The 19,882-nt window shown below is 38.1% G+C and overlaps 1 protein-coding gene across 4 annotated transcripts in view; it reads left to right on the forward strand.

Annotated features, from left to right (window-relative positions):
- The window catches only part of LOC149136022 (uncharacterized), a 74,513-nt gene that overhangs the window by 11,025 nt on the left and 43,606 nt on the right, over positions 1-19,882 (forward strand). For 3 of the 4 annotated variants that reach the window (XR_016241464.1, XR_016241463.1, XM_089350615.1), the window contains exon 2: positions 17,685-17,998. The gene's annotated coding sequence lies outside the window, so the exon portion shown is untranslated. Of the gene's footprint in view, positions 1-13,457; positions 17,999-19,882 lie in introns of those variants that run through there. The other variant, XM_089350616.1, reaches the window with a different exon arrangement.

A 19,882-nucleotide genomic window follows, 5' to 3' on the forward strand; every position in this document is an offset into this window, starting at 1 on the left:
TGTAAAAATGAAAGTTGCAAACTTCAGGACTCTAGCTGTTACATTGGACAGACAAATACAACACTCTCATGTAGGCTCACCATGCACTTGCAACATGAGCTATTGCACAGCATTATACTACTTATCACAAAATGAAATTTGATATGAAAATAGAGAAAACTACTTATATATTTTATAAAATTCCACACAAAAATAGAGGATTAATTATGGAAACTGTAAACATTAAAGTATGATACCAAAATCAGCATACACAACCATAAAAAAATTAACATGTGGCTACTGACATTAAAAAAAAAAAAAAAATTATTGGTCAAAATTTGACTATTACAAACAAATCAATGCATAATTGCTAATGCATGATGCTAACAGTCCAAAAATCTTTGGTGGGAAAGTCTACAAAAATTCAATCAATATATAAGAACCAATTCAAATACCAAATATAATTCAACTCCTGATCATGTGGCAGTGAAGGTCTAAAAACACTGGATATGGGTTTGGGAACCCTAGTGTTCCAAAGCAACAGTAAAAGACTAAGAAGGAAATATGTAAAATACATATAAAAAGATAAAACTCAGTCGTGTATTTAAGGCAACACACACACATATATGAATATCTATCAATTTCTCTATAATCTTTATGTCTATATCTATATGCAGTGATAGAGAACTAGACAGAGTGAGTGAGCAGGGAATTCATGAGGATGCCATGGGGGAGAAGAGAAGGAAAGCAGAATGCAGTGAGTGAGCTACTAATAGTTATATATATATAAAAGTATATACATCTATATCTGCCTATGTACCTACACATATATATACATATGTGTAAATTCAAAATAGGATAAAAATCTTTTACAAGAATTTTATCAGGAAGCTAGTGTGTAAAAAAATTCATAAGGGAAATTTCTATTCCCAAGAATATAATTATTCGTTTATATTTATATAAGGGCATCACTACAGAATAATGCCACACAAGAGACTTCCCCAATAAACACATTTTAGTACCGAATGCGAGGAAAGCAACCCTCAAAAGAAACCAACTTTAAAAAAAAAAACTCAACTATGTATCGACCGATTTCACGATTACCAGAATGAAACTAGAATATATAGAATTAAGATTGAATGAAGGTGGTGATAAAGCTTTCACTTTTATATTAATAACTATGGAAGACCGGTGGGATGCTATTTAGTTATATATTTTAGGAGTTAGTTATAGGTTTACTTATTGAATTTATTTACCAATACTGTTGTACATAGGGTAAGTGTGTTTCTTTAAGTACTGTTGACACTACCAGATTGAATGGTACTGCCCTGGTGTCAAAACCATAGTGATATCCATGGGGCAGTTGATGATGGAGGTATGTTGGATTATTGGTATGGCTGTTATTGTATGTGCGGAATAGTATTATGACACATCCATTTGATATATATATATATATATATATATATATATATATACATATGTGGGTCGGTGTATATGCATATCTAATCTTTATATAAATATATATGTGTGTATATATATGTATGTACATATATATTTGTATATTTATATACAAATATATGTATATTTAATAAACACTTTCAATACTTTGTTCATTTGAAATAAATGTGTCAATTATTACAGTTAGTCTTTATATCACCACCATATTTAATACTTTCCATATTTCATATCTCATCTGCTTGTAACCTTTCCTGAGACGACATAGTTCTTTTCTTTCTCAGAGCAATTTGACAGTTCTGCCATTGTTTATATAATTTTTACTTGTAAAAGTTTAAAGAAAACCTACTTTTACCGTCTGTCATGTTTGCATAGAATTTTTTTTCCTCCACATTGGATGAGACTATGTAAGTGTGTAACAAACAATTTTATTAACCATTGTGTATCAATGAAATGTGAATGTGTCTTACAAAATTTGGTATTGAAATTTAGGTTATGAAAAGAAACATAAGTGGAATATATGTGTGAAAACTTCATCACCATTCAATTATATTTATAATGAATTATCCTTTTTATTTTTGAAGATGGTAATTGTTTTTTTCACTAGGTGTGTGCTACAAATAATTTTTTAAACCATTGAACAATATACTAACAGTACTGAAATTAAAAAAAAGAAGCCCCTACCTACAGTTTGATACTAAAATAAAATATATAATCTTATCTCCCTACAAAAATTCAAAACTTTATGTCATCAGCATTTTAACATCTACTTTTCCATACTTGCCTGGCTTGCTTGGAATTTTGTGGAGGCAGATTTTCTATGACAGATAACTTTCATATCTTCCCATGATCAAACATAATTTTCATGGAAGTTGGGAAATGCTCCCATGATGGTGGCTTAAAACTATCATGTGATGTGATGAGAAGCAGTCAGTAAAACACACATACACACGCACACACACACACACACACACACACACACACACACACACACACACACACAATACATTTATATACATATATACATAAACATACACACATACATACATATGTGTGTGTATGTGCTTATATGTATATACACACATATATATATGTACACACATACATATGATGGTTTTCTTTCAGATTTATCTACCAAATCAGCCCATAAGAATTTGGACCCCTCAGGTCTATAGTAAAAGACACTTGCCCAAGGTGTCACATAGGAGGATTGACCCTGAAACCATGTGATTCAGAAGCACACTTCTGTATGTATATATGTATATGTACATGTATGTACATATGTAAAAATATATGTATGTGTGTGCGTGTGTCATCATCATCATCATCGTTTAACGTCCGCTTTCCATGCTAGCATGGGTTGGACGATTTGACTGAGGACTGGTGAACCAGGTGGTTACACCAGGCTCCAATCTGATTTGGCAGAGTTTCTACAGCTGGATGCCTTTCCTAACACCAACCACTCCGAGTGTGTAGTGAGTGCTTTTACGTGCCACCGGCACAAAGGCCAGTCAGGCGGTACTGGCAACAGCCATGCTCAAAATGGTGTATTTTACGTGCCACCTGCACAGGAGCCAGTCCAGCGGCACTGGCAACAACCTCACTCGAATGTCTTCACATGCCACCGGCACAAGTGCTAGGAAGGCGAGGCTGGTAATGATCAAGCTCGGATCGTGCTGTTAGCGCTCCACTGGCACAGGTGCCATCACGATTGTGTGTGTGTGTGTGTGTGTGTGTATTCTTTTGTTCTTTTATTCTTTTACTTGTTTCAGTCATTTGACTCCGACCATGCTGGAGCACCACCTGGAAGGGTTTTAGTCAAACAAATCAATGCCAAGACTTTTTTCTTAAGCCTAGTATTTATTCTATCAGTCTCTTTTGCCGAACTGCTAAGTTATGGGGATGCAAACACACAAATACCGGTTGTCAAACAGTGATGGGAGGACAGACACAAAGACACACACACATAGATATGTACATATATATATATATATATGAGAGGTATACATATATATATATATATATATATATATATGAGAGGTAGTGATATCTAGAAAACCCCAAAGAGTGTCAGGTAACGCTAAGTAAGTGCTATGGACAGACCATAGTTAAACTCTTGGTTTAATGATATGAGGGGGGAGACTAACGTGGGTCCTGTATTAGCATGCATATATACATATATTAGAGAGAATGAGAAGACAATGCCAAGGCTGTGAGGAGTTTTCAGGACATTTATAAGGAAATAGTCTTACAGCTGTTTCTGTGATATGGATATCCCTTCATCAGAGACGGTGTGAGAAGGTTAAATTGAGGAAATACTTGAGTTCGAATTATTATAGAAAAGGAGGAGATAGGGAATATAGAGAGAAATAAGAGAATGAAAGTAGAAATAGGATTTATAAAGATATTGTAGTTGCAGTTCCATTATTCGGGGAAAATGCTGTATACAAGTGGTAAAAAAGTTTCCTGTACATGGTATGTAAGTTCCAATAGCAGTTCATGTTTAGTTATTTCAAAGTATGGAGCCGTGGAATCTGTGTTGCTCGTTTGAAGCCCTCTGCAATAGTTTTCTCAATTCTGCTGGTTGCAGGTCTTGCAGAACGTTCGTTGATATCAACATTTTTACGGCCATCTAGGAAACCACTTGTACACTTGTGTGTGGCTCATTCACTCCTCTCCATACACTTTCTGCAATTTTGTGTAGGCCTCTGAGCAGGTATCGCCGTGACAACTTTCTCTGTCACTGTCAATGCGACTATCACACTTGACACATCTTCCTTGCATGCACTGCTGTAAACAGCAGAAGTGAGCTAGAACGTAAAACCTTAGTGCGCATGCACAGCAGAGTTCAAAGTCAATCTTTGCCAAGCAACTTCACTCTGCATATTTTAGCTTTGTTACTATGGCAACAGTCCAGATATTTATTGATCGAACCTCATGTGTGTGTGTGTGTGTGTGTATGTCTTTATACATTTGCATAGTTATATATATATAGAATGAATGCTTATATATATATATATATATATATATATATAAGCATGAAAAAGTGGATATTAAAATGATGATGAAGCACATATCCCTACATCCTCTCCCCACAACACTGTTAGATTCTAGAAATGGAGACAAATAAACCAGAATTATAACCTGAAAATATTGAATGTTAGTTTTTAAAAAAATGGATTTCCAAACCACTTTGCTTCATATTCTTATGGAAGCATATTAGTGTTTTGTAAAGTATTAGTCTAAATGTTCTTAGTATTCAGATTTACTGCTGGTGGTTCTTTGTGTCTCTGGACAGAACCTTTCATTGTATGTGCCTCAGTTCATCTAGCTGTTTGGAATAATAGCAGATAGTCTGGGAATGTTACCTGTGATAAACTGTATCCTGGTGAAAATATTTCTCCGCTGCTTTATGCAAAGAAACCAAAGCAAAGTATCTGCTCTTATGACCACTTGGGACTATTGGCGAGATTTATGGAGATCTGCAGAATTAATAGAATGAATCTTATTGGTTGACTATATTTTAAAAAACATTCATATTGTAATTTCATTTTTGATATTAAAAAACAAACAAACAAAAAAAACAACAAAAATAAAACAAGCCTCTTTTGAATTTAGAAATACATTCTTGCTTCCCTAAATATTTTTTATAGAATAGTGTAAAATTTTCAGGATAGGAAAGATAATTTAAACCTTAAGTTTGATCCTGTAGCATTTTGTTACTTTATTGCTAGAATAGATAAATTCTGAGAAGAAAGTACATCTCATCTATACTGATTAAATTTTCTGTCACATAAATTGAATTTTGTCTCATTTTCAAGAAATATAAAATCTGTAAATTGGTGTAAATAGTTAAAATATGAGTATTAATTTTTTTTTTTTTCAAATTTTTTATATAATTTTATATTCTAATTTTCTGTTTCTGAAATAACATTTCACATTATCATTCCTAGTGTATTTAGTAAGAAATAATGATAATCCATTTGTATAGATATTAATCAGTAAACTATTGAAAATATTTTAAGTATTTACATTCCAATATTCAAAAAATTATTTCCGTCCATTTCCTTAATTCCATCTGCCATAAATTCAATGTACCATTCTTTTTACATGCTTTTTATATTTTTCAAAGCCATTTCCTGTAGTAATCAAAGATTGTTTAACCTGTATAGACATATATTTTTAAACAGATATATTTTCATACTATTAATGTATGGGACCAGATTATGCAAGTGAATGTTAATTTTTTTTTTTTTAACTTGTATTCACAATTATATTTGCAATTATTGAAGTAGGCAATGCAGAACTTCAACAGAAATCTTCTTCCTGTGTGCAAAGCATCTTATGTATATAAAACAACAGAAGACTTTTTTCCTTGTGTGTGTAAACCTACCATTCATATCCATTGAAGAATATAATTTAACTTTAAAACTTTTATTCATTATATATATATATATATATATATATATAATTCTTATTCATAGGTATGTATATAATATGTATGCCCTAAGGCAGTGGATCAAGAGAACCAGTAGAGCCTTGGACAAAACGCCTTGTAGTATTTGTTTTAGCTCTTTATGTTCTGAGTTCAACTCCCATTAAAGCCAACTTTACTTTTCATCTCTGTGGGGGTTGGTAAAGTACCAGTCAAGTACTAAGGTTGACGTAATTGACTAACCCTTTCCCCATAAATTTCTGCTCTTGTGCCTATGTTAGAAACAACATATATATGCGCTGATACTGTTGTACCTCTTCTGTTATGTGATCCAGGCAGCCAGCATTATATTCATTTTAATTAGCTGCTGCAGTTGTACTAAAGCAAGGCAATGCAATTTTCTGGCTTGGAAAGATAATTTGTATTTCAAGTTTTATCATAAAATATTTTGTTATTCGTCTATTAATAATAGTAATAGTAATAATAATGATAATGATGATGATGATAAAATATTATTGTATAGAGTTACTACCTACTCCTTTTCTACATACTGAGCAGGGCCATCTACCTGAAGGGGTTTGTGTTTTATCTACCTTCCTACTTATTAGGATTTTGGTTTTAGCTAGGTTGACTCTAAGGCCCTTCAATTCTAGACCTTGCTTCCACACCTGAAACTTCTCCTCTAGTTCTGATAGTGACTCCGCAATTAGGGCAAGGTCATCAGCATAGAGGAGCTCCCAGGGGCAACCTGTCTTGAACTCCTCTGTGATTGCCTGGAGGACTATGGTAAATAATAGGGGGCTGAGGACGGAACCTTGGTGGACCCCTACCTCTACCCGGAATTCATTGCTGTACTCATTTCCAACCCTCACCTTACTGGCCGCATCTCTGTACATGGCTCGCACAGCTCTCACTAGCCATTCTTCTATCCCAAGTTTCCTCATTGACCACCAGATAAGGGATCGGGGGACCCTGTCAAAGGCTTTCTCCATGTCAACGAAAGCCAGGTACAGAGGTTTATCCTTGGCTAGGTATTTCTCTTGCAACTGTCTCACTAGAAATAAGGCATCAGTAGTGCTTTTACCTGGCACGAGCCCAGACTGCATCTCATCTAAATTGATTCGCTCCCTAATTGGTTGGGCTATGACCCTCTCTGTAACTTTCATAACCTGATCTAACAGCTTGATGCCTCTGTAATTATTTGTATCTAAAGTGTCCCCTTTACCTTTGTAGCAGTTGACTATGATGCTGCTACACCAGTCATAGGGTATGACTCCTTCGTGTATCACCTGGTTCGTAATACGGGTGACTAGGCTATAGCCAACACTGCCAGATATTTTGAGCATCTCTGCAGTGATTCCTGATGGGCCGGGGGCTTTCCCGGTCTTCATACTCTTAATTGCTTTATCTACCCTGGTACTATCAACTCGGATAGCTGGTCCCTCTATTGGGTCGACATAAGGCAGGCTCTCTTTCTCCCATTCATTCTCTTTATTAAGCAATCTATCGTAGTGGCATCTCCAGACCTCTTTCTTTGCATCCTCATTTAATGCAAGCGTACCATCATCCATGCGAACACATTTCTCTCCTACAACATCACTATTCTCTCTCCTACACTGTCTTGCAACACGAAATACCTCGAGTCTTTGGTCCTCACGGCGCAGAACATTGGCAAATCTTTCCTTATCTGCTTCCCCTCTGGCTAAATAAACCTGTCGCCTAGCCTCCCTTCTGGCACATTGGTACAATTCCCTGCTACCACCGTTCTTCCAGTCCTTCCAAGCTTGTTTCTTTTGTCTAATAGCCCTGTCTACCTCCTTGTTCCACCACCACGTTACTCTGGGTTGGGAGGGGACCTTACACCACCCACAAATCTGGTCGGTGGCTTTCAACAGGTTGTCCCGCAGAAATCTCCAATTGTCTTCCACGTTGTATGATGCTATATCCCCTTCTATTTCGTTAAATGCTTCAAGTAACTTGTCTCTAAGTCTCTGTCCGTTTGCAGGGTCTTTAAGCTTCCACACCCTTCTTCTCCAAGCCTGTCTAATTCTGGGCACCCATTTTGCCTTGATCCCAAAGTCGCTAACTACTAATCTATGTTGTGGGGTACATTCTTCGCCAGGGTAGGTTTTGGCATTTATAAGCCGCCCTCTTTCCCTATTTCTGGCGAGGATGTAGTCGATTTGGCTAGAGTGTCTGCCGGAGCGGTAGGTGACTAGGTGACTGGCAGGTTTCCTGAAGTTGGTATTGCAGACCATAAGATTGGTTGCATCACAGAACTCCAGCAGTCTGGTTCCCTCCTCGTTGCGGGAACCGAAGCCATAGCCTCCATGTATGCCATGGAAGCCCCCAGCACGACGTCCGACATGACCGTTGAAGTCTCCAGCCACAAAGAGAAGGTCCCTGTCACTCGTCGACGAGGTAGTTTGCAAGAGGGTGTCATAGAATTGGTCTTTCAGACCATCTGGTAGCCCAGGTTGAGGTGCATAGGCTGAGATGACAGTAGCTAATCTATGATGAAGCACTAGTCTGATCTTAAGTACTCTGTCACTTACTCTAACGACCTCGATTACCTTATCCACCCATTTCTCCGCTAGAAGTATTCCTACGCCCCCGACCCCGTCAGTGTTCCCTGCCCAGAAAATCTTGTACCTGTGTTCTTTGCCTGTGAGGAACCTTGCAGAACCTCCTCTCCATCTTACTTCCTGGATGCAGCACATATCTACGCATCTCCGTTCAAGCATCTCAACAATTTCACCAGATCTACCTTTCAGCGTGCCGACGTTGAGAGTGCCAATCCTAACAGTATGGGTGTTGGGGGTGTGGGCCTGTAGCCTGGGAAGGGGAAAAGCAGTGTCGTGTACCTGAAAAGAAAACTTGCAATTGGAAGAATTCATAAGCAAAACAGTACCTACAACCTGCAAACATTTCTCAACCTTAATGCGCTACCCAAAGGTAGGGGAGAGGATGGCCAAGGCCACTAGATGGGTTCCGGGAGACAGCCGAGGTTGACAGGATGACAGAGGGATGAACTTCCGGTGGAGGGGGCGGGATGACAGAGGAATGAACTTCCGGTGGAGGGGGTGGGATGACAGAGGAATGAACTTCCGGTGGAGGGGGTGGGATGACAGAGGAATGAACTTCCGGTGGAGGGGGTGGGATGACAGAGGAATGAACTTCCGGTGGAGGGGGTGGGATGACAGAGGAATGAACTTCCGGTGGAGGGGGTGGGATGACAGAGAAATGAACTTCCGGTGGAGGGGGTGGGATGGCAGAGGAATGAACTTCCGGTGGAGGGGGTGGAATGACAGAGGAATGAACTACCGGTGGAGGGGGTGGGATGACAGAGGAATGAACTTCCGGTGGAGAGGGGGGGGATGACAGAGGAATGAACTTCCGGTGGAGGGGGTGGGATGACAGAGGAATGAACTTCCGGTGGAGGGGGTGGGATGACAGAGGAATGAACTTCCGGTGGAGGGGGTGGGAGGGCGGGTTACCGCCAGCGAGTAGATAGGGCTCTTAATTGTAGATTTTAAATATTTGAGAGACAACAATGCATAAATCGTAATTTTTTAAAAGAGCAATGAATTCTGGGTGATTAGAATATAACGTAGCATGAATTTAGGAAGCTTAGAAAATGAATAAGCATGAATTTAAGACAACAACTGAATTCAATTGAATTTCATGGAGAGAAACAAGATAAATAATAGGGGGCAAAACTAAAGCGCAAGGTATTGAGATGTTTGAGGCCGTAAATAAATAAAAAATCTCTATCTTATCTGCATCTTGGGTATTTCGTCGTAGTACGTCAGCGAGATAATTTAGAATGGGTTTCTCATTTATATATAGCCAGAACCTGAAGACCTTAAGGAAAAACTACGAAGGGGAGAGAGAGGATGGAGGGGTAGACAGAGGCATGGCGGGAGAAAAGATCATCATCATCATCATCATATATATATATAAAGAGAGAGAGAGAGAGAGAGGGGGGGGACCAGTCAAGCAGCACATCACGCTGTAATTCTTGGGCTGAGAAATCAACACTTAAAAGCCATAATTTTAAGGAGCGATAAGAATTTTTGAATAAAGGAAAATGGGTAGTGGTGGGTAGGTACCGCCAGCGAGTAGATAGGGCTCTTAATTGTAGATTTTAAATATTTGAGAGACAACAATGCATAAATCGTAATTTTTTAAAAGAGCAATGAATTCTGGGTGATTAGAATATAACGTAGCATGAATTTAGGAAGCTTAGAAAATGAATAAGCATGAATTTAAGACAACAACTGAATTCAATTGAATTTCATGGAGAGAAACAAGATAAATAATAGGGGGCAAAACTAAAGCGCAAGGTATTGAGATGTTTGAGGCCGTAAATAAATAAAAAATCTCTATCTTATCTGCATCTTGGGTATTTCGTCGTAGTACGTCAGCGAGATAATTTAGAATGGGTTTCTCATTTATATATAGCCAGAACCTGAAGACCTTAAGGAAAAACTACGAAGGGGAGAGAGAGGATGGAGGGGTAGACAGAGGCATGGCGGGAGAAAAGATCATCATCATCATCATCATATATATATATAAAGAGAGAGAGAGAGGGGGGACCAGTCAAGCAGCACATCACGCTGTAATTCTTGGGCTGAGAAATCAACATTTAAAAGCCATAATTTTAAGGAGCGATAAGAATTTTTGAATAAAGGAAAATGGGTAGTGGTGGGTAGGTACCGCCAGCGAGTAGATAGGGCTCTTAATTGTAGATTTTAAATATTTGAGAGACAACAATGCATAAATCGTAATTTTTTAAAAGAGCAATGAATTCTGGGTGATTAGAATATAACGTAGCATGAATTTAGGAAGCTTAGAAAATGAATAAGCATGAATTTAAGACAACAACTGAATTCAATTGAATTTCATGGAGAGAAACAAGATAAATAATAGGGGGCAAAACTAAAGCGCAAGGTATTGAGATGTTTGAGGCCGTAAATAAATAAAAAATCTCTATCTTATCTGCATCTTGGGTATTTCGTCGTAGTACGTCAGCGAGATAATTTAGAATGGGTTTCTCATTTATATATAGCCAGAACCTGAAGACCTTAAGGAAAAACTACGAAGGGGAGAGAGAGGATGGAGGGGTAGACAGAGGCATGGCGGGAGAAAAGATCATCATCATCATCATCATATATATATATAAAGAGAGAGAGAGAGAGAGAGAGGGGGGACCAGTCAAGCAGCACATCACGCTGTAATTCTTGGGCTGAGAAATCAACACTTAAAAGCCATAATTTTAAGGAGCGATAAGAATTTTTGAATAAAGGAAAATGGGTAGTGGTGGGTAGGTACCGCCAGCGAGTAGATAGGGCTCTTAATTGTAGATTTTAAATATTTGAGAGACAACAATGCATAAATCGTAATTTTTTAAAAGAGCAATGAATTCTGGGTGATTAGAATATAACGTAGCATGAATTTAGGAAGCTTAGAAAATGAATAAGCATGAATTTAAGACAACAACTGAATTCAATTGAATTTCATGGAGAGAAACAAGATAAATAATAGGGGGCAAAACTAAAGCGCAAGGTATTGAGATGTTTGAGGCCGTAAATAAATAAAAAATCTCTATCTTATCTGCATCTTGGGTATTTCGTCGTAGTACGTCAGCGAGATAATTTAGAATGGGTTTCTCATTTATATATAGCCAGAACCTGAAGACCTTAAGGAAAAACTACGAAGGGGAGAGAGAGGATGGAGGGGTAGACAGAGGCATGGCGGGAGAAAAGATCATCATCATCATCATCATATATATATATAAAGAGAGAGAGAGAGAGAGAGAGGGGGGACCAGTCAAGCAGCACATCACGCTGTAATTCTTGGGCTGAGAAATCAACACTTAAAAGCCATAATTTTAAGGAGCGATAAGAATTTTTGAATAAAGGAAAATGGGTAGTGGTGGGTAGGTGCCGCCAGCGAGTAGATAGGGCTCTTAATTGTAGATTTTAAATATTTGAGAGACAACAATGCATAAATCGTAATTTTTTAAAAGAGCAATGAATTCTGGGTGATTAGAATATAACGTAGCATGAATTTAGGAAGCTTAGAAAATGAATAAGCATGAATTTAAGACAACAACTGAATTCAATTGAATTTCATGGAGAGAAACAAGATAAATAATAGGGGGCAAAACTAAAGCGCAAGGTATTGAGATGTTTGAGGCCGTAAATAAATAAAAAATCTCTATCTTATCTGCATCTTGGGTATTTCGTCGTAGTACGTCAGCGAGATAATTTAGAATGGGTTTCTCATTTATATATAGCCAGAACCTGAAGACCTTAAGGAAAAACTACGAAGGGGAGAGAGAGGATGGAGGGGTAGACAGAGGCATGGCGGGAGAAAAGATCATCATCATCATCATCATATATATATATAAAGAGAGAGAGAGAGAGAGAGAGGGGGGACCAGTCAAGCAGCACATCACGCTGTAATTCTTGGGCTGAGAAATCAACACTTAAAAGCCATAATTTTAAGGAGCGATAAGAATTTTTGAATAAAGGAAAATGGGTAGTGGTGGGTAGGTACCGCCAGCGAGTAGATAGGGCTCTTAATTGTAGATTTTAAATATTTGAGAGACAACAATGCATAAATCGTAATTTTTTTAAAAGAGCAATGAATTCTGGGTGATTAGAATATAACGTAGCATGAATTTAGGAAGCTTAGAAAATGAATAAGCATGAATTTAAGACAACAACTGAATTCAATTGAATTTCATGGAGAGAAACAAGATAAATAATAGGGGGCAAAACTAAAGCGCAAGGTATTGAGATGTTTGAGGCCGTAAATAAATAAAAAAATCTCTATCTTATCTGCATCTTGGGTATTTCGTCGTAGTACGTCAGCGAGATAATTTAGAATGGGTTTCTCATTTATATATAGCCAGAACCTGAAGACCTTAAGGAAAAACTACGAAGGGGAGAGAGAGGATGGAGGGGTAGACAGAGGCATGGCGGGAGAAAAGATCATCATCATCATCATCATATATATATATAAAGAGAGAGAGAGAGAGAGAGAGGGGGGACCAGTCAAGCAGCACATCACGCTGTAATTCTTGGGCTGAGAAATCAACATATATATATATATATATATATATATATATATATATAGTCGCATCCGGCAATCACAAACATCACGTGGAGATGTGCTTGACTAAAACTGGAACAATGTTCTTAAATAGCACCCATCCTATATCCCCTTACAAGAAGACCAACGCAACAACTAAAATGTAAGGCTCTATTTACCTATCACCACTATTACACTACCATATACATTACACCATATACATTTCGCACACCACAAACTCTGAAGAGATCGGCCAAACTACTGGCTGCATCGAAACGTGCTTAAGTGACTATGACATAATATACAAAATGACTCATTACATAACCTAAACCTCCACACTGACTCATTTCACAAGCTCCACATAATAAAACAACGGCTATCTAGTCCAACGAAAATGCTTTTTCTTGTATTTGTTGCTCCATTCTCCAAGTAAATATATATATATATATATATATATATATATATGATGGCCTTGTTCTTATAGCTGAATCACTACCAGAACTGGAGAAGTTCCAGGTATGGAAGCAAGGTCTAGAATTGAAGGGCCTTAGAGTTTACCTAGCAAAAACCAGTCTTAGTAAGCAAGAAGGCAGACAAATCACAAGTCCGTTTGGGTAGATGGCCCTGCTTGATCTGTAGAAAAAGTATGGGTAGTAACTCTGTAAGATGCACCCAGTGTAAGCTTTGGACAAGAGGTGCAGCAATATAAGAGGAAGGTTAACAAGGAAAATAACTTTTGTATGTGGTAGATGCACAGGAACAATAAACACCAAAAATGTACAGAAAATAGACTCTATCAACTACCATGGGGGTAAGCTAGAGGTAGTGGATAGCTTCCATTACCTTGGTGATCAAGTTAATAGCGGAGATGGAAACTCTGAGAGCAAAGCTGTCAGAATAAGATTAGGCCGGGCAAAGTTTAGAAAGCTCCTGCCTCTACTGGCAACAAAGTCCTCTCTCTCAGAGTGAAAGGCAGATTGTATGATGCTTGTGTGTGAACAGCCATACTACATGGCACTGAAACATGGGCTGTGACTGTTAAGGACATGCATAGGCTTGAAAGAAATGAAGCCAGTATTCTTCGCTGGATGTACACGATCAGTGTGCATATTCGACAGAGTGTAAGCATCTTGCAAGAAAAGTTAGACATAAGAGGCATTAGATGTGGTGTGCAAGAGAGACAAATGCACTGGTATGGTCATGTGATGCATATGAATGAGGACAGCTGTGGTAGAGAAGTGCTGATCCCTAACTGTGGAGGGAACCTGTGGAGGTAGACCCAGGAAGACATAGGATGAGGTGGTGAAGCACAATCTCTGAACATTGGGCCTCACAACATATTGGAGATATATTGTGCTTAAGAAGACCCAATAGTCAAGTGAAATCACAGTCATGGCTGATGCTGGTGTCATGTAACCAGCACCCATGCAGGTGGCACATTAAAAGCAATTTCAAGCATTGAGCCTCACGGAGGCAAAGTGGTTGATCTCCTTTTGAATGTTGGGCTTTACAGTGGCAATAACTGAGATCTTTGGCATTATGTGTGCTTGAGAAGAAGGCCCATCAAGCCAAGTAAAATCTCAGTTGTGGCAGATACTGGTGTCACACAAATAGTACCTGTGTCAGTGGCATGTAAAAGCACTTTTTGAGTGTTGGGTCTCACAGAGGGAAGGACTGAGACCATTTTGTACTCTGCTGTACTTTGAGTGTTGGGCCTCACAGAGGCAATGACCGAGTCCATTTGGCATTATGTCATGCTTGAGAAGAAGACCCACCAAGCCAAGTGAAAATGCAGTTGTGGCAGATACCTGTGTCATGCAAATGGCACCCATGCCGGTGGCACGCAAAAGTACCCATTACACTCTCAGAGTGGTTGGCGTTAGGAAGGGCATCCAGCCGTAGAAACCATGCCAAGACAGACTGGATTCTGGTGCAAGCCTCCCTGCTTGCCAGCCCTGTTTAAAGCATCCAACCCATGCCAGCATAGACAACAGACGTTAAATGATGATGATGATGTATACTGTGTTTCACATTATTAATGATGTAACATTTTATTTTATTTAAAAACTACTCATTGGAATTCAATGAAATTTCCACAGAATGATGACATCAGTAATATCTTTTTTTTTTCTTTTACTCTTTTACTTGTTTCAGTCATTTGACTGTGGCCATGCTAGAGCACCGCCTTTAGTTGAAAAAATCGACCCCAGGACTTATTCTTTGTAAGCCTAGTACTTATTCTATCGGTCTCTTTTGCCGAACCGCTAAGTTACAGGGACATAAACACACCAGCATCGGTTGTGAAGCGATGGTGGGGGAACAAACACAGACACACAAACACACATACATATGTATATATACATATATACGACAGGCTTCTTTCAGTTTCCGTCTACCAAATCCACTCACAAGGCTTTGGTCGGCCCGAGGCTATAGTAGAAGACACTTGCCCAAGGTGCCATGCAATGGGACTGAACCCAGAACCATGCGGTTGGTAGGCAAGCTACTTACCACACAGCCACTCCTGCGCATGGTGTGTAAAGAAACCTGAGGTTTTGCACAAGTGTAAACAAACTGGCCATTTGCATGATTTCCATGAACTTTCAATGTTCCAAATTATTAATGAGTGGTCTGATAATTGTGTAATTATGGGTTGTTAATGAGGCTTAACTGCTTCAGAGAAATCTGTTATTATTTCTGAACTTGCAAAAGGTAAATCAGCATTAGAAATAATTGGAAAGTATCTCCAAACTGTGATAAAATTTGTTACAGCTCTTATGAAGTTACATAAGAGAGCTGACAAAGGTCAGTCAAGTGCTGTTTCTCAATGTTTTCTGTCACAAATTAAGCACAAAGCTGTGAAGAACCCAGGTCTTACAAGTGTAGAACTTTTCATGCACTCTGGCGAAACCACTGTGTCCAGAACTACACAATGTCATCTGAGAAAGGTCAGTAAACTAGTGACATCAGTTAAAAGGCCTTTTTCAAACAAAATACACATACAAAATTGTCTGAAATGGGCAGAAGATAACATGAAGACCGACTTTTCAAAAATTTTGTTTACGGATGGAACTCGTGCTACCCTTGATGAATCTGATGGTTGCAGCAGGGGATGGGTTGTAAATGGATGAGATCATCATTAATGCTTGAGACACTAACATGGGAGAGAAGGCATCATGATTTGGGCAGGTATTATTGGAGGTATTATGACTGGTCCTTGGAAAGTGCTGGACAGTGTTAAAATGACTGTGGATGCTTACATAGCCTTTCTGAGGGAGCACCTTGAACCTTGGTTAAGAAAGCAAAGGATCACTTTCAAGACAACCATAATATTCATGCAAGATAATGTGCCCTCACACTCAGCAAAGAAAACTATGGAGTATCTACAACAATTAGGCTTCTGTGGGCCTTGGAAGATGAACTGGCCTGCCTGTTTCCCTCACTTAAATCTAATAGAAAACTTGTATTCTAAAGTGATGTATTTACAAGAATAGACGCCAATTTAGGAGCAAGGATGAACGTGTGGCAGGCATTAATGAATGTATCCCGTGGTATAACATCAGAGATTCAGAAACTAGCATGTTCCATGGACCAGCTCCTTTTCCAACTTATTTCAAACATATGCTCATATATCACTTACTAACCAGCTCACCAATCATTTTTGAATGCTGTTTATTTCTATTTCTTCCATGTTTATGATTGTATGTGTTCATTTCAATATGTGCATCAAACAACTACATTGGTATTTTCTTGTTTATATAAGTTTTGATTCAACCTTGCTAATAATTTGAAGTACTGAAAGTTTATTTACATTTGGTAAATGGCCGTAGCTTCTGTGTTGTTTTATGAAACCTCATGTTTTTTTTATATACCCCGTACATATAACTGATGCCATTATTCTGTGAAAATTTTGTTGAATTCCGAGTATATTTTAAATAAAATAAAAAGATGTTACATCATTGATAATTTGAAATGCAGTGTATGTATGTATGAACAGACACACATCTTATAATAGTTTTGCTTGTCATTGTGTTACTTAGCCTGTTGGTAATGCTTTCACGTAATTAGAGAAAAAGGAGGAAAAAGAGATGTAAGGAAAAAGAGGGAGAGGGAAGCATCCATAACATGTGAGGTAGAGGTAATGTGATTGTAACACTTTCATGTGATTAGTTGAAGGGAAAAAGAGGAGAAAGAAAAAGAAGATAAGGCGAAGAGTAAGACAGAAAGAGGGAGAAAGAAAAAGAGAGAGAGAGAAGCATCCATGGCATGAGGTAGGGGGAATGGAATAATTTTAGCAGAGGGGTGATATTATGATGGTGTTGTTAAAGAAAGCCTGAGAGAGGGAGAGAGAGAGAAAGATGATGGTGGTGGTTGTGATTGGATAGTAAAAAGTGTATTTTTTTTAACTGGACTAAGTTGCTAGCATTAAATAAAGGTTTCTAACAAAACAATCGTTGCAAACTTAAACTGCATTCAGCTGCTTTAATTATATGTATGTGTTTGTGTGTGCGCACGCGCACGTGTATATGTGTGTATATATATGTGTGTGTTTGTATACATTCATGTGTATGTATGCATGTATTTGTATCTGTATGTATTTTGAGTGAGTGTATGGAATTATAAGAAATAATATGTCTGTGTGTGTGTGTGTGTTGCTTTTTTTCTGAATGTATATTTACATTTAAAATGTTCCCAATTTCTTTTCTCTCTGCAGGGGCTGCTTACCATTAATCCTAAAGACAGACTAAGTGCCAAAAGTGCCTTAAATTATGCATACTTTCATCAAACTCCCTCCCACACAACTACAGAAAACTCCAATGCAAACCATGCAATGAATTCAAGTAACTCAACTAAAAATAATACAAACAGCTTTAATGTTTCTAGTAATTTGACAACTGCAACATCAATTTCAAATCTACAAACTCCTAGTAATTCTATTACTGCTACACCTGGAGCATCACAAAAACATTCACTTGTAAGCACAACACCTGTAACTACAACTCCAAAACCAGCAGATAATTTCGGCAGGTAACTATGCACTTGAAAATTTTTGTTTCCTGAATTCCAACTTTCAGGATCAAAGTACTTGATTTTATGTGTGTATATATATATATATATATATATATATATATATATATATATATATATACTTTATTTAAAAGCAACAGAAATATAACAAAAAAACCGTTACTCTGAGTTTCACGTTCCCGTTCATCGGACAGAAAACTGTCCGATGAACGGGAACGTGAAACTCAGAGTAACGGTTTTTTTGTTATATTTCTGCTGCTTTTAAATAAAGCATATTACTCTACCTCTGGTATTTGAGTACTCTTTTTTTCCACCTTGTTGCACATTTCATGTGCTTACTCCGGTATATATATATATATATATATATATATATATATATATATATATATATATATATATATATATATATATATGTATATATATATGTTTATGTTTATGTGTGTGTGTGTATTATATCAATATATATATGTAATGTGTGCTATATCTGAAGCTGTTGAATTTTATTAGGTTTACTGTCTAAATCATTCTACATGAGCTAGAGATGTTCTGTTTATTTTTTTGTATTTGTCTCATAGTATTTATTGAAACAGTGTAAAGTTTTCTAAGTTATCCAACTTCCTTGCTGTAACAGTATCTCTTCTTATTCTGTTTGTCTTTTGTATTTGAAATTTCATTCTTCTTCCTTCATACTTAATGCTGCAGTATATTTCATAAAGTCATGCTGAGATTAAACAAATGGAGTGAGAGTGACAGATATGCAGGGCAGATGAATTGTAATGAGATAATTTGTTCTGAAGTCAATGGTATTTTAATCAAAATGAAACTAAATCAATTTCTCTCCTCCCCCCTCACACACACACATACACACATATATACAATATATATATACATACAACAGGCTTACTTCAGCCAAATCCCCTCACAAGGTTTGGATTGGTTTGGGGCTATAGCAGAAGACATTTGCTCATGATGTCATACAGTAGGACTGAATCCAAAATCTCCTGTATCAATCACACGATTACTGATTGGTGGTCAGCAGACAGAAGCATCAGAGGACTGAAAAACATGCTTTATGGTTTCCCAATTCCATTTCTTAATGCTGTGAATCCAAATCCTGCCAAGGTCAACTTGCCTTCTCATTGTTCCAGAGACTAAGAATGTGCAAGAAATCTCTTTGTTCTTTAATGGTGGTTAAGTCTGAAGGGTGTATGAATGGATGTGTGTGTGTGTTGGCATGTGTATGTAGACATAGTGGGAATGTGTGTATGTATGTATGTATGCTGAACTTGAGAGAAAAGCTGAACATTAGAAGCATCAGTTGTGGCGTGCAAGAGAGACGATTGCGCTGGTATGGACATGTGGTGAGAATGGAGGAGGATAGCTGCGTGAAAAAGTGCCACACCCTAACAGTTGAGGGAACCCGTGGAAGAGGTAGGCCCAGGAAGACCTGGGCTGAGGTGGTGAGGCAAGACCTTCGTACATTGGGCCTCACCGAGGCGATGACTACTGACCGAGACCTTTGGAAATGTGCTGTGCGTGAGAAGACCCGGCAAGCCAAGTAAGATCGTTGCCAGTGCCCCTGGACTGGTTCTTGTGCGGGTGGCACATAAAAGACACCATTTCGAGCGTGGCCGTTTTCGTGCGGGTGACACGTAAAAGCACCCACTACACTCTGAGTGGTTGGCGTTAGGAAGGGCATCCAGCTGTAGAAACTCTGCCAAATCAGACTGGAGCCTGGTGTTGCCATCCGGTTTCACCAGTCCTCAGTCAAATCGTCCAACCCATGCTAGCATGGAAAGCGGACGTTAAACGATGATGATGATGATGTATGTATGTATGTATGTATGTGTGTGTGTGGACATATGTGTGGGTGCATGTGTACCA

The sequence above is a fragment of the Octopus bimaculoides genome, chromosome 4 (genome assembly GCF_046866305.1).
Source record: "Octopus bimaculoides isolate indiv1 chromosome 4, ASM4686630v1, whole genome shotgun sequence".
Classification (NCBI taxonomy): domain Eukaryota; kingdom Metazoa; phylum Mollusca; class Cephalopoda; order Octopoda; family Octopodidae; genus Octopus; species Octopus bimaculoides.